Below are 15839 nucleotides of genomic sequence, written 5' to 3'. Positions count from 1 at the left end.
GGCGGTTGACAGGCTTCCAGTTAAGGAGGATTTGATCCTATTGTCTCTACCAGCCATAGTCTTAACAAAAAGAGACTCACACAGGTTAGAGGGGTGGCCCGGTCCGGTCACTCCGGGTCACGAACGGCCACAAACGGTCCCGCCCTTGTCCCGGGCTTCTCCCGGCGCCCTCCCGCGCGCTCCCGCTAGCGGGTACTGGCTATCCCTTAAATGGATGGTCCGTTGATTTGCAGGCGGGGCGTGGTGGGCAGGGAGTGCGGCCAGGTGTTGGTGGGCGGGCGCGGTGTGCAGAGGCTTCTGGTCCTAGAAGTCCTGCTCCGCGCGCTCGCAGCCCTGGTCCAGTCCACGCAACTCACTCCTGCTCCCTGCTGACCCTGGAGCGCAGCGGGACCCGCGAAGCGGGTTCCGCAAGTTGTTGAAACGAAATAAGGGTCCAGAAATGCCCTCGAGCCACAGCAGCAGTAGTCTCCGGATACAGGCGTCCCACGGAGACCTCTCCACTCCGCCCTTTAGAGGAGCTGCAGGCGGGGTGTGGTGGACAGGGAGAGCGGCCAGGTGTTGGTGGGCGGGCGCGGTGTGCAGAGGCTTCTGGTCCTAGAAGTCCTGCTCCGCGCGCTCGCAGCCCTGGTCCAGTCCACGCAACTCACTCCTGCTCCCTGCTGACCCTGGAGCGCAGCGGGACCCGCGAAGCGGGTTCCGCAAGTTGTTGAAACGAAATAAGGGTCCAGAAATGCCCTCGAGCCACAGCAGCAGTAGTCTCCGGATACAGGCGTCCCACGGAGACCTCTCCACTCCGCCCTTTAGAGGAGCTGCAGGCGGGGCGTGGTGGACAGGGAGAGCGGCCAGGTGTTGGTGGGCGGGCGCGGTGTGCAGAGGCTTCTGGTCCTAGAAGTCCTGCTCCGCGCGCTCGCAGCCCTGGTCCAGTCCACGCAACTCAGTGCCTTTGATCCATAGCAGCATATGTATATGAGGAGCACCTCGTGCTTGATACTCCTTTCTCCAGAAGAAATCCAACACCTCTCCAAGAGGTGGATTTTTCTTGTTCGTGATGAAAGACATCATAGCTTCAAATCTATGATTGAAGTACCTGCATACATTCACTGGATCCAAAGAGCACAGTTCTCCGGGTGTCTTGAATTCAATATTTTCAATGTTTCCATTTGCCTCTCGTAGAAATTCAAGTAAGTCTTCCCAGCCATACTCAGCACAGCTGAGAGTGAGGAACCATGTGGGAGTTCCTAAGTTCCTCAGCATACATTTTAAGTCACCATGACGACGGTACCAATACTCATTAGTACCACGCTGACATGCCATCAGATTAATCAGGTGAGAATCCAAAATACTGTCTTGCACATTGACTTTATCCATAAAGTCCCTTGCTGAGATATTTCGCAGTTGTAGACCACTTTTCAGGATGTGGTTCACTGCATAAGACAGTCCAGACAGATCACTTTCAAACAATAGATGAAACAACTAGGGAATGCATTGACGAAACCTAGGATCTTCTGCATACAATCGTAAAGTCCGGTATTCAGAAGCAGGAATTTGATCAGGTCGCTCATCATATCGTCCTCCTCGACCTGTGGGAAATAACTGTGGAAAACACAGAGCTTCCAAACTTTCCTCCCAAACACTAATGGGACTCCCTTTGGGTTGTTTCATTTGAAACAACTCAATAGCATTCCCCATGACTTCCTTGGAATGCAAAGGATGAACACTATAATGTTCATATATTTCTTCATTTTTAGAGGCTTCTACTTTCTCAATTTGTCCAGCACACAATTCGCTGTCTTCTTCTTCACATACTTCCTCTTCTGCAACACATACATTCTTGTAGTACTCATTGTTTTTTATCAAATACAATGTTGCCTTTTTGACTTTCCTAACATCCACTAAATCTTGCCAGATTTTCTTACTCTTTGTTGGAACACCATTAACTAGGATAACCAGAGGTTCCTCTTCCACTTTCTCTACTCCAATTGTATTAATGTTTTTCTTCAAATCTAAAGGCAAATAAACAACTCTTCCCTTTAATCCTCTAATTCAATTTCCCTGTCTTTGGCTCCATTCGTACAATAGCCTGAAAGGGATGCACACTTTGAATCAAAATAGATTCATAAGTATTTAAATCCTTTAATTCAGAAGGAATGTCAACCAATTCCAGATTATTATGAACCGCTCTAGCAGGCATCCGGTTTTGGTTTAATTTGTTAAAACAATAAGTACACATACGTTGGTCCGATCCCAAATCAAAACAATTTTCTACCATCAAGTATGTAGCAAAATCCTTCCATTCACTATTGTTTTCCATTTCACTTTTTGCATATAAATCCACTAACTTAGTCTGATTCTTATAATAAGTCCGTCGACAACACACACAAGTGAAATTAGGCCTCTCACTTGATTTCACCTGAAAGATGGAAATTTCCTTGTGAAACTTATCTATATTAGAAATCTATACACTCTCTTCCACATTACCTTCTTCTACTAGGTCAATTTCAACATTGTTCTCTTTACTAGCAAAGTAACAGAACTCAATTTCTTCACAAATATTTTTCACATGTTGTTCTGAACCATGCAAAAGAGCACTGCTCAATTGTTTAAGCATAATTGCTGGACTCTTAGCATAATGCAACATTCTCACTAATTTCCTCACTTTATTATGATGCACTGCTAGCATCCTGAAATGATGAAAAACACTCTGGCATACTCTTCTGGAAAGACAAGCCAGTGAATGCCCATGCAAACCTGTTACTTCTCTCACTCTGCAAGGATCTAATTCTTGCAACAACTTCATTTTCTGTTTTAAACTTTTCTTATTAAATGTACGTACAAAATCACAAAACAAATTGATGGAATCCTGGCGCACACTACAAATGCTACTACATTTCCAGGTGTAGACTGGTCCCTTAGGACGTCTTCCTAAAACCTCATCACCTAACACCTCTTCTGCATCTGCAGACACAAGTTTTTCTTTTTCAACCGGACAACCATCTTTTACCTCATATGCTCGACCACTGGTGTCAACTGCATGCACCAAATCATTGTCCTGAAAGTAACTCTCCTCATTGAAAAATGCCTCACAACTTGAACTATGCATCCATTCTCCTGAGAATACTTCACAAAAATTACTTCGATTAACTACTCTCTTCCATCTACTATTTGATTTGAAATCAGAAATTACCTTGTTTAGTTTCCTAATTCTATTGATTACCAAAATAAATAACGTTCACTTAATTTCGAAAGCCTGATCAATAATTTTCTCTACATTTTTCTTTTTCTTATAAAATGTCACTTTCTGTTGGCCTTTCTTAAAAATTTTTAACAAATTGACAATTATCCTGTTGCGGAACATTTGCCTACGAATGTCCCTGAATTGATTTTCCCTTCTACTGCCATGCACAGACTTATCTCCTGCTCTAGCAGAAACTTTTTTATTTATTTTATTTATTTATTTTAATTTCTTATAAAGCGCAGGAATCAATCCCGGAGGGGTATCTCCGCGCTTTGCCAGCTAAAAAGTTTATTAGGTAGAGCAGCCTGGGGTTTATGTGGGTGGGAAAGCTTCTTGGAAAAGGAGGGTTTTTAATGCCTTTCTAAAGGACAAGTGATTTATGGTGGTTCTTAGGTTAATGGGAAGGTTGTTCCAAAGGGCAGGACCAACAGCGGAGAAAGCACGGTCACCCTGTCTAATCTTCTTTGTATTGGGAGGTTTTAACAGGGCTTGGTTGCAGGAGCGCAGGGACCTGCTAGGCTGGTACAGTTCAAGAGACTGGGCTAGGTATTTGGGGCTTGCTCCATACAGGCATTTGTGTACCGTACAACAGATCTTAAAGTGGATGCGCTGTCGTATGGGAAGCCAATGCAGTTCTTTCAGCAAAGGCTTGGAAGGAGTCCTGGCAGGTGCACCCATGACCAGTCTGGCTGCCGTATTCTGGACCACCTGTAAGCGGCCTACTGCATCCGTACTGGCTAATGTCAGCAGGCTGTTACAGTAGTCCAGGCGGCTGGTTACCAAGGCCTGTACAAGTGTCTTTCTGCATGTGGCAGGAAGAAAAGGAAAGACACGCCTGAGTAGACCAATGGTGTGAAAACACAGACCCGCGATGTAGTTGGTGTGTTCTTTCATGGTCAGTTTTTGATCAAACTTCACTCCAAGATTTTTAACCTGTGTTTTGGGTGCCGGTACTGGGCCAAGGTCGAGTGGCCACCAGTCAGGGGTCCAAAGGATACTTGCTTTGCCAAAGAGCAAGACCTCAGTCTTTGTTACATTACACTGGAGGCAGTTCCTCGCCATCCAGTGTGACACCGCTCTCATACCCTCAGCAAAATTCCCCTTGATTTTAGGGTCAAGGGAGCTGAAAGGGTAGAGGAGCTGAGTGTCATCAGCGTAGGAGACCGGTATGAACCCGTATTTCCGCACAATCTCAGCAAGGGGGGCCACATAGACATTGAACAATGTAGGGCTAAGGCATGAGCCCTGTGGCACCCCCTTCGTGAGCCCCCTTGAGATGGAGCGAAAGGGGCCCAAGCTGGTAGATTGTGATCTCCCGGCGAGGAAACTCTCCAACCATGATAGTGCTACGCCTCCGATTCCTACTCCCTGCAACCGGTTCAATAGGGTGTTATGAGACACGGTATCGAAGGCTGCGGACAGGTCCAACAGCACTAGAATCATGGAGCCCCCTCTATCTTGTGACATTTTGATCTGATCTGTCACAGAGAGGAGGGCTGATTCAGTGCTGTGGTTGGGCCTGAATCCAGATTGGGATTGGTCCAGGCCCCCTGTCGCTTCGATGAAACTGGAGAGGGTGGTGTTGACGTGCTTCTCTGCCAGTTTGCTGATGAAGGGAAGGAGAGAAATCGGGCGAAGGTTGGAGAGTGTAGACCAGGGTATGGTGGAATTTTTGCGAATAGGGTTCACTACCGCTTCCTTCCAGGCAGATGGAAGTTGGCCTTTGGCAAAAGACAAGTTAAGTAGGTTCTGAATATGAGGACCCAATATCTCGATTAGCGGAGGGATGAATTTAGCTGGTATCAAATCAGAGGGAGAACCAGATTTAGTTTGGTTAATGAGAGTGGTCAGGTCCTTAGTAGTAATTTTAGGGATGTCCAGAAGAGTTTCACCAGAAGTCAGTTGCGGAGCAGTTTCAGGGGCCTCAGTCCCCAGAGTGTCAGAGACTGTAGTGATTTTTTTATATATTGCTTCAATTTTTTCCTCAAAGAACTGAGATATGTCATCGCATAATTCTTGGGTGAAGGTGTCTGGACTTTCACATACTTCAGGACTAGTGAAAGTTTGAATGATTTTAAATAACTCTCTAGTAGAGTTGCCTGCTTCTGCGATTTGAGTGGCCAGACTCATTTTCCTAGCTTTTTTGACATTTTTGTAGTAGGAGGACATAGCCTCCAGGTAGCATCTCTTGTCTTCCCTATTACCTGTACGTCTCCACAGTTTTTCCATTTTTCTGCATTTCTTCTTTTCACTTTTGAGAGCTTCCGTATACCATGTTTCCCTTTTCGCTATAGTAGGTTTTTTGGCATTTTTCTGTGGAGCTAGAGAGTCAATAGCTGTTATCAGCGTAGAGTTGAACATGGAGAGAGCAGTGTCAATGTTATCGAGATTGGTAAGTGGAGGCTGTTCCCAAATTTGAGTGAGTTTGGGGAGAGTGATTTTGTGCCATGGCCTACGTTTAATAGAGTGGGTAGCCGGGCGGTTAGTGGAGTTGGATAGGTGTGGTATGGAGAAGTCAATGCGTTTATGGTCCGACCAATTAATATACTTAGGGGGATGGCAATGAACATTAGGTTGGGTAGTAAAGATCAGGTCTAATGTGTGACCACCTGAATGAGTGGGGCCACTATTTCTAGGATGTAAACCTAGCAAAGCAAGGTCAGAAAGAAATGTATTGGTGTCCTGATGGTCAGCAATATCAGTATGAAAATTGAAGTCTCCAAGTAAAAGGAAGTTTTCCTTAGCTTTCAAATAGGGGGCTAGTAATTCAGTGAGAGCAAGGGAAAAGCCAGCATTGGGTCCAGGTGGACGGTAAACCAAGGCTCCTTTCCACTGTGTTTTAGAGTTGATTTTTAAATGAAAGATGAGTACTTCCATAGTAGGGAGCATCACCTGTTCTAAGACTCTAATACTCAGGGTGTCTCTGTATATAATAGCGATTCCACCTGCCACCTTCACAGGGCGGTCGAGGCGAAGGATTTTATATCCCATGGGTATCCCTAGGGTGATGGTAGGGATAGTATGAGGTTTAAACCATGTTTCAGTTAGGAAACATATCTTGGGTTGAGTGTTAAAAATAGTGTCCCACAGTTCTATACAGTGCTTGGGGAGTGATCTTACATTTAGCAAAAAGCTATCCCAGTTTCCCTGGTCGTCAGTATAATCTGTAGGCCGTCCAGAAATGACATGGGAAGGCAAGGCTTGAAATCCGCATTTGATACAGGAAAAAGGACCCTCAGGACACGGGAGCGCTTTGTTGTTACAGCGGTATTGTTTTGGGGGTTGTAGTGCCCTGAGTGTTTGAGGAGCATACCTGATACACAGAGTGGGGGATGAGCAATCCATAATGACAAGGACAAGGGGGGTGGCCCCTGGCCCCGTCCAGTCGCGGACGGGCGCAGACGGGCTACTCTTAGGCTAGTCTTCGGCGTTGTCTTCGGCTCCCCAGCGCGCGACCGCTGCGCGCTCTGTAGGGGGCGAGGGCTAAATAGCCCCGGTACACTCAACTGCTAGAGCGCTAACCGCCAGCAGTGCAACAGGAAGTGGTGTCCTCCCTCTCTCTCAATCCGAGGGAAGACGAATCAGCGCTCTAGGAGCGTTTTTCAGACTCCAGAAGTGCCCAAACGTCAAGAATGAGAAGAAGTGTGTGCAAGAATGCGATCAGCGGTAATTTTAAAAAAGGTTTCCTTAGTTCACAAAATATTTTTAAAACGATCATACAGCGTTTCACAATACAGCGTAATATAGATGGGCTCTAAATAGCAATTTGTAGCTGGCTAGCGGGTCAGGACGGGCCTTTCCTTTTCCTTTAAATTGTCTCTCTTCTTATGCACTAAAACATGTTCAATACTGGTATTTTTTTGTCTGCAAATTGTTTTTAAAAATGATTTTATTTTCTTACCCGGAGCTTTTTTGGCGACTTGATACGATTTAATAGTACAGGACTGCTGCAAATCTTTACCAAGATGGAGTGTAAGTCGCTTTGCTTCTTTTTGTTTTCTCTGCCTTGAGGGCATTTTTAAAGTTTTCTAAAGATCTTCAGTTAAATCTGTGGAAACTTTTTAAAAAAATTGATATTAACCACTATTACCAAACAGTAAACCAATAACAGTAGGCAAACAATTAACACACTAGTTGTCAATTCTATCTACAGTAATTTAACAACATAGACAAAGGGGGAAAATTTACAAGGCACTTGCACCATGGGGGAAATGAGTTAAAATTCCAAGAACACATAGGGCCGTATTTACAAGGACCTTGCACCAGGAGAAAGTGACTTAAAATTGCCAAGCAGACATGAGGGCGTATTTACCACACCCATGCACCAGGGGGTTATCTTAGAAGACAGACATATAAGACTCTCAGGACGTTGCTTAAAATCTGGAGTTCCTTTTTAAAAAAGACAGGTAAGGGAAGATTCAATAAATATACCAAAGTATATAAAAATAAATCCTTCCCTGAAGAGATTTTTGCTGATTCAGTAATGGCAGGTTGGGAAGATAAAGGGATACATCAAATTGGGGATTTAAGAAATTCAGTGGCGATTGTTCAATTTGAGGATTTGGTAAATATATATAAAATAAATAGAAGGGACTTTTTTAAATACCTCCAGGTTAGGAGTTTTTTAAGAAACAAACAAGGGGGACCGGTGGGTTTTCAACCTAATGACTTGATGGAAGGGATAACCACGGGGGAGGAACACTCCATTATGTCGATATATGCTTTTTTGTCAAAAAATAGACCGGATGACCTGGACAAGCATAGGGATAAATGGGGGGAGAGAATGGAGATTACTTCCGAATCCTTTAATGAATCCCTGGAATTAGGTCGGTCCATGCTTTGCTCTGCTCCCTTGCAATCCCAACATTATAAAACTTTATTCTCATTGTATTACACTCCAGCCAGGATTGCGAAATGGGGGGGTACTGAGGGTATTACTTGCCCCAGATGTAATTCCACTGAGGCAGATATTGTCCACATGTTTGCTACATGTCCTCAGTTATATACATTAATAAAGGATATTGAGTATTTTTTGGATAACTCACTAAGGATAAAGATAACCCTTACAGCAAGCTTAATTATGTTGGGAGTTGATGCGGAAAATGCTCTAATGGATCCAGGTGATGCAATGCTTTTGTTTATGGTATCTGCTGTCTTTAGATTAATGTTAGCTAGAGTATGGTTAGATAAGAGTCCCCCATCCATGCAAACATGGTTATCAAATCTCATTTCTATATATAATCTAGAAAAACATATATATGCAAGAAAAGGTAGGATGGGGAGAGCTCGGGTATTAAAATCTGGGGGCCCCTGGAGAAGTGGAGAACAGGAATAGGTTGATAGGACTTTTTTGTTGACTTTCTGATTCTATGGAAATGTTATAATACGTTACACTGTCGCAATGGCTTTCTTCTTTTGAGTTTATTTTGTATTGTTTTCATTATTTCCATTCAAACTGTGAGATGAACAAATGTAAGAGAGAAATTTGTGTATTCTTTCAAAATGTGTGCTTTGATTTTTGAAGTATAAAATAAAAATATATTTAAAAAAAAAACAAATACCTACTTTCAGGTGCAATGTTTTGACAGAAGAATCCATTAGAGATATCTAATGTCGTTTTATATTTTTTGCGCACAATGTTATTCATTAGTGCTGCACTGTGTGAGTTTTGTACTGCAAATGTTTTACAGCAGGAGTTTAGGTGTCTTTAGTCCAAAACTAGACGATATGAATCGTCTGGCTTGGAGACAGGAAACAAAGGATTGTTCATTTGTGAGGTGCATGTTTCAATCACCCATTGGTATTCAAGTTGATTTAAAATCTCCCCGACCTGTTTTTTAGCTTCTTGCTTAACTGGGTACTGCCTTTCTGCAGTGGGCTGGTTTTTTAACTGGATTTTATGGTAAGGAGAATCCTCATCCCATCCTGCGTGATTTTTATGTAATGCTGGAGCTTGGGCTACTGCCCATTTTCTGGCATTTGTATATTTTTTATGAATTGGAATTTGATTAGAGAAGGATGGCATAATTATCTCTTCGCTATGTGGGCACTCCCTGACAAATTCAGGTGGCCAGTCTTGTTCAGCTAGAAGAATGCCATAGCCCTTAGAGAGTTTCTCCCAAAAGAGTGCTCTTATTTTTCTAGTCATGTCCCCCTCCATCCGGAGTGTTACTTCATATAACTTATGTGGTATACTAACCCTGGTGTCTGCAGTTTCAACCTGAATGCATTAATTCAAGTCCACTGTCTCCAGATGATCCTCCAGGATCTTGCGAACTGTGGTTACTTCTGCTGCGCTGTCTAGCATTGTCTGAGCCCACTCCCCTTTTTTGAGTTGCGTCCTCAAGATCCTCGGCATGTCTGACTTTTATGCTTGCTACCTTCTTTTTGGAAAACTGAGCTTTTTTACTTTGGTGAACGGGTTCCTTGTCTTTGGATTTGACGCGTTCTTCCTTATGTTCTGACCGTCCTCTTCTTTCCGATTTCTGCAAGGAAGTCTGAAAAGATCGAGAGGGACGTGCATCATTATCTTGATATCTATCAGGTTTTTTCAAATTATCCCTATTCCTGAGATTATATCTCTTTTCAGAGGGCTCCCTTTGGGGAGACTTGTCTCTCTGTTGGGAGACCTTCCTCTGGGTTGAGAATATTTTTCTCTTGGAAGAGTTTGTTTATTACTTTCCCACTTCTTTTTTGGAGTAGTGAGATTATTCTTAATAAATGTTTTTTCAGGATTTTCAGTTAGTTGGGGCTTTAATGGTTTTCCATCCAAACTATCTTTACCTAATTCTTCATATGATTTTTCAATAATTCTGGCAAGCTCGTGAGGTTGGTCTGCTATATCTGTTTCTTTTAACTTCTGATAGCAGGTTGGACCGTCAATTTTAATTGAACTAATTGTCTATATGCTTTTGTTAATTGTTTTAGCTGAGCTAAAAGTTCTCTATCTGACATTTCTTCAATGTCAGGATGTGGTGTATAGCTGGCTAGAACCAGCCATGTAGCTCCTGGTCTACCTAGTGGACCGAGCCTGGTAATGTGATTTTGATGTTTTAGGGCGCCTTTAAACCAGAGCTGATGCTCTTGGTAAGTTAGTGGAATTTCAACGTCCTCAAAAGGAATGTATTCCGCTGGAGGTTCCTCTATTTTGTAGTAGTGGAACTCTTGTGTTACTGGAATTGCTTGTGGAAAAGTAATCCATGAATAGAATACCTCTGTCTGCTGATAATCATGTGCCTCTATCACAAATATAACTTTACCACCTCTCGATGATACCCCATTTTCTATAAGTTTTATAGTTATGGTTTTCCTTATATTTGCTGGGATGAATAAAGCATCCAAGTAATTTTGTTGGAGAGCTGTTTCATCTAAGACTGCTTGAGCTGCTATTCTAGCTCTCTCCCTTTCGTTGTCACTCTCCGACATTTTTATTTACTAAAAGTTCTGCAGAACAATTTTCAAGGAAACAAAGATTAGGTGTGTGGTGACCTGACAAGTAGGGACCGAGGACACTAGGACCCTGTGGGTCATGAGGGAGGTGACCAGGCGAACACGGGGATGAACGTGTTTGTAACCAGCTGCCTGCATAATACAAATAAAGAAGTGTGAATACACCGACCTGTGTCCTGCGCGTGATTGTGCTGCATGGTGCCTACTGAGAGGACACAACAACTGGCGACGAGAATGGGATACGAGCCGACGTGCATCTCGACGACGTGCATCAGGAAGAACCAGGTGCCCACCCTGGATATGCAGGAAAAGAAGAGAAAAAGAAGCGACATCGGAGCCCACACGACCTCCTCTGAGGAATCACCGGCAAACTGCGGTAAGCGCGCGATCTCGAAACTAGAGGCGCGAGCTCTCGCGAGAGTCTCGGCGGCCATTTTGGGATCAGGCGGCTAGGCCAATCAGAGGCGAGATCGGGGAAACGGCCATCTTTGAGTCAGCCGAGCGAGATTTCGTTCGCGAAATCTCGCGAGAAGAGCGGCGGCCATTTCGAGAAAAGGACAAGAGAAAGAAGGGCCATAGGAATCAACAGAGCGGCCATTTCAGAGTCAGGCAAAGAGGAAAAGAGGCAGAAGAACATAAGAAAAGGACAAAGAAAGCCTAGAAAAGGCTAAAACAAAGCAAAAGAACAGAAGAAGAAGAGGAAAAAAGGGGAATAAAAGGGACACAAGAGAAAAGAAACTAGAAAAGGTTAAAATAAAGTAAAAGAACAGAAGAAGAAGAAGAAAAAGGGGAATAAAAGAGACAAAAGAAAAAAGAAACCAGAAAAGGTTAAAATAAAGTAAAAGAACAGAAGAAGAAGAAAAAAAAAGGGAAAATAAAAGAAGAAAGAGCAGATAAAAGGAAGAAGGCAAGAACGGCAGATCCAAAGCCCAGCGCACAATACAGGAGACCACTACCGTTCAACTTATCGGAGCCACAAACAGGAATAAGGTGGGAGAAGTGGATCAGACGGTTTGAAAGATATGTAGAAGATACAGATGTAGCAGACGGAAAGAAACTAGGGTTACTGCTGAACTTAGCAGGGGATGACGTCGAAGAACTGCTGGTGACACTGCCTACCGAAGAAACAAAAACATATGAACAACTAAAGAAATGCCTAAGAGCCAAATTCGACCCACAACGAAACATTGACTTCGAACGATATACATTTACCATTGCGTGTCAACAAGTCGGCGAAACACTAGATGACTTCGCGACAAGACTGAGAAAATTGGTGACACATTGTGAGTTCGACACATTCGATAACGAGCAAGCAATAAGGCTACGGATCATAGAAGGCTGTCGCGACACAGGATTCAGAGCAAGAATACTCAAGGAACCGACCTCATTGGAGAACATCCTGTCACTAGCGAGAGCAGAGGCGAGAGCAACGGAACATGCCAAGGAAATGGAAAGAGGGAAGAGCGTTGAAATCGAAAACGCACACTTTACGACAAACAGATATCACACAGGCCGATGGAAGAATGACTGGAGGCAACAAAAAGAGAGGAGACGACCTGAAGGAACATGCTACAAGTGCGGAATGGAATTTCCACACAGAGGCACATGCCCAGCGTTTGGCCAGACGTGCAGAAGATGTGGTGGAAGAAATCACTACGCCAGTATGTGCCAAGGTGCACAATTCAGGGACGACAGGGGAAGAACGGGAAGACAACGGGAATCGACAACAAGATACGTCAGGTATGTCGACAATGAAAGGAAAAGTTCATCACAAGGGTCAGGCGAAGAAGAGGAAGAAGAGAAAGTGGAAAGACTATACCACATGTCGGAGGTGCACACAGAGCGGAGCGAGGAAGACGAAGCAGGAGAAACAACACAACCATGAGACAGAAGCACCCGAGGAAAGACGGACTATGCAAAGATAAGAGTAGGAGCGCATGAAACAGACTTTGTACTGGACAGTGGTGCAACATGCAACATCATGTGTGTATCAGAGTACGAGAGAATGGAAGTAAAGCCGACACTGAGAGCGTCCAAGGTAAAGGTTTTTACCTGGGGGCAAAGAAACAGGTAACCAACTTGGGAAAGTACACGGAGGAATTGAGGTACAAGGACAAAATAAAGAAGGAGGACATTCATGTTCTACAAGGCGATGTCCCAGGACCATGCCTGATGAGCAGCAGCACCGCTCAAACAATGGGCCTTATAACGATGACATATGAAAAAGACAAAAGACATGCTGAGAGCAAGCAAAGAGAAGATGCAGGGACCAGAGAAAGAGGACGAGAAAAAAAAAGAATCATTGAGGGAATAAACACAACAAAGGGCGGCTGTAGAAAGAGAGGAGCAAGAAACAAGACGGAAGGCGGAGAACAACGATCAAGATGACGAGAGGCTGGCAAAAGGGGAGCAGACGGAGGACAACTGAAGAACAGAAACAAGGCTAAGAGAAAAGAGCAACGACAAAGAGGAAGAGAGGCTGGCAAACGGAGAGCAGACGGAGGACAACTGAAAAGCAGAAGCAAAGATGATGGCAGAAAACGACGACCAAGGAGGGGATGCAAGGGGACAAAGAGACTACGTAGAAAAACGTAGGAGACAGAGACTGGGGAGAAGGGTCAACAAGACTGACAGACTCTCTCTCTCTCTCTCTCTCTCTCTCTTCCTCTCTCTCTCTCTCTCTCTCTCTCTCTCTCCCTCTCTCTCTCTCTCTCTCTCTCTCTCTCTGTCTCTCATTTCTTTTCTCACCACAACAATAGGCAAATGCGGTCAAGGGCTAAAGGGGCGGAAATGATCAGGAGAACAGCATCATGAACATTTGTTTGCAACAAAGGGGGAGATGTGGTGACCTGACAAGTAGGGACCGATGGCACTAGGACCCTGTGGGTCATGAGGGAGGTGACCAGGTCACTGGACACCACATCCGGTCAGGGGACAGGAAGAGGACAGATAGACCAGGACGAACACGGGGATGGACGTGTGTGTAACCAGCTGCCTGTATAATACAAATAAAGAAGTGTGAATACACCGACCTGTGTCCTGCGCGTGATTGTGCTGCATGGTGCCCACTGAGAGGACACGACAAGCTGCACAATATTTTGGAACACTGCATCCTTCAACGTTGACTAAACCAAAAACTAATACATAGGATTCTCGTCCTACTAAGTTTTGGCGGATATTATGCCCTTTCACCCACTCCAGACGTCTATTGGAGTTTTTACAGGAAAGAGGTGTCTCTGTGAAAAGCATGACTGAGTTACTCTAGTATCTAGCGTTAAAATGTCGCCTTACCAAACGTTGGGCGCCATGTAGTGTAGTTCCTATATTCCCAATAGGCTCTGCGCATTGGAATAAAATATCCTGTAGTTTAGATGTAGGACTGAGGTCTACTCGGTCTCTACCGGCTGTATTAGACTTAATTGTGAGTGCCAGCTAGCTCAGAGGTCACTAGAAACTTTCTCGAATAAACAAAAAGGGATTCGTTTCTGACAACCACATAAAACATGACAACTTTGTTTCCCAAGAATAAGAAATCCAATCTCTAGAGTCGCGGAAACAATAGATAACTATTTCACTTAGTCAATCGTGCATGCTTAGTTTCACCAGAGGTGCAAGAGAAATAGAGAGACGGGCGTTTTCAATAAAAAGGTATTTATTGAACAGTCTTCCTTCTCAAGCATTGAAAATTAACTGCTACAATAGTAAAGCTTACTATGAAGTACAATGCATATAATACGAACAGTATTATAAAGTAGTACTGTAAAAGCATGATATGGTTTCTAAGCCATAAAGTGCATAAAATGTATAAAGTACATAAAATACATACAGTGATAAAAGGATGACTAAAATACTCAACTGATGCTTCTAGAATACCCCTACCCTGGTGTACCTAACCTAAGTCTGGTAAGAGGGAGGGAGTACAAGAGGAGGAGTTTAAGTCTAGGAGTTCTCTGCCAGGAATCTGATTACAATAATTCTCTAAGAGGTCTAATCAGCTCCGTACCTTTGTTCTAGAATGAAGGATCTCGTTCTCGGGACTCGATTTCCCAGATACCCGCAAGGGTAGCCCGGAAACACTGGAGCTGGATTTCTCGGCAGGAGAAATGACAGAGTCTCGCAGTGCGTCTGCTGGAGGGTCGGCTTCCTTTGGCACTTGCTGCTGCAGGGCGTCTGCTCCAAACCACTGTGTGTTTGTTTAGGCAAATCAAGGCATATTTATACTTTGAAGGTGCCGAGTTTGACGCATGTTTGGACTTAATAACGTCACTCAAAGGCTCATTTCTTGGAAAACGCCGGGAGTTCTAAGAGAACTTAATATTCAAGCAGGGGGAAGTCCCGAGCTGCTGAAAGCAGGTTTTTCCAAGAAAACGTTGTTAATTCTTGGAGCTTAGTGGAAGTATCCATGCCGTATTTGGGCTGTTTCGTTTAGGCCAAATATGGTAATGATTTCTATGCCTATATAAGGGAATGATAAAGTATACCTATATAAGGGCATGAATCGGGAAATTTATACTAGGGTCCGAGATTCATTTCCAACAATGTAAGAGTAAGAGTTTACCTTCCCCAGAGGTCTGGTGGGGTTTCTAAGTTTTCCTCACTTTTTGTGGTAAGAAAACTCTTTCAAAATGCTGTAAAAATAAATTATGGTCTTATTTGGAACTTGAATAGGATTGATCCCATGCAAGCTAATACCCAAACTGAGTTAGTCGTTTCAGAAAAGCCTTCCGAAAGCGTGCCACCGTTGTGCAGGAGTTCTCACACAGGAAGGACATCAACAATGTTACATTACTTTCTTTTGCCTTCATGTTCTCCTATACTCTGATGTTTCTGTAACTCTTTTTCTCTTATGTAAAGGGGAAAGGTGTCATGCTTTCATGTGATGCTTTCATGTGATGCATTGTTAGTTCTAAGGGTTTCTCATTCTAGAATGTTTACTCAGTTTGAGTTACTCTAGAACACCCATTAGTCAGTTGCTGCTGGCTCTGCTGGGTAGGATGTTTCTTACCGTAAATGCCTAACTACAAATAAAGAACTTATTGTCAACCTCTTCCGGTGTGCTACGGTCCACTGTTATTACACTATGTTTCATGTTAACCCTTACTGAAAGTTTGCCACAGGGTAGGGGGAGAGATGGATGCATAGCTGAGGGCTGGAT

This window comes from Lissotriton vulgaris, chromosome 8 (assembly GCF_964263255.1).
Source record: "Lissotriton vulgaris chromosome 8, aLisVul1.2, whole genome shotgun sequence".
Taxonomy (NCBI): domain Eukaryota; kingdom Metazoa; phylum Chordata; class Amphibia; order Caudata; family Salamandridae; genus Lissotriton; species Lissotriton vulgaris.
The sequence above is the reverse complement of the archived record's forward strand: the minus strand, read 5'-3'. Positions refer to the sequence as shown.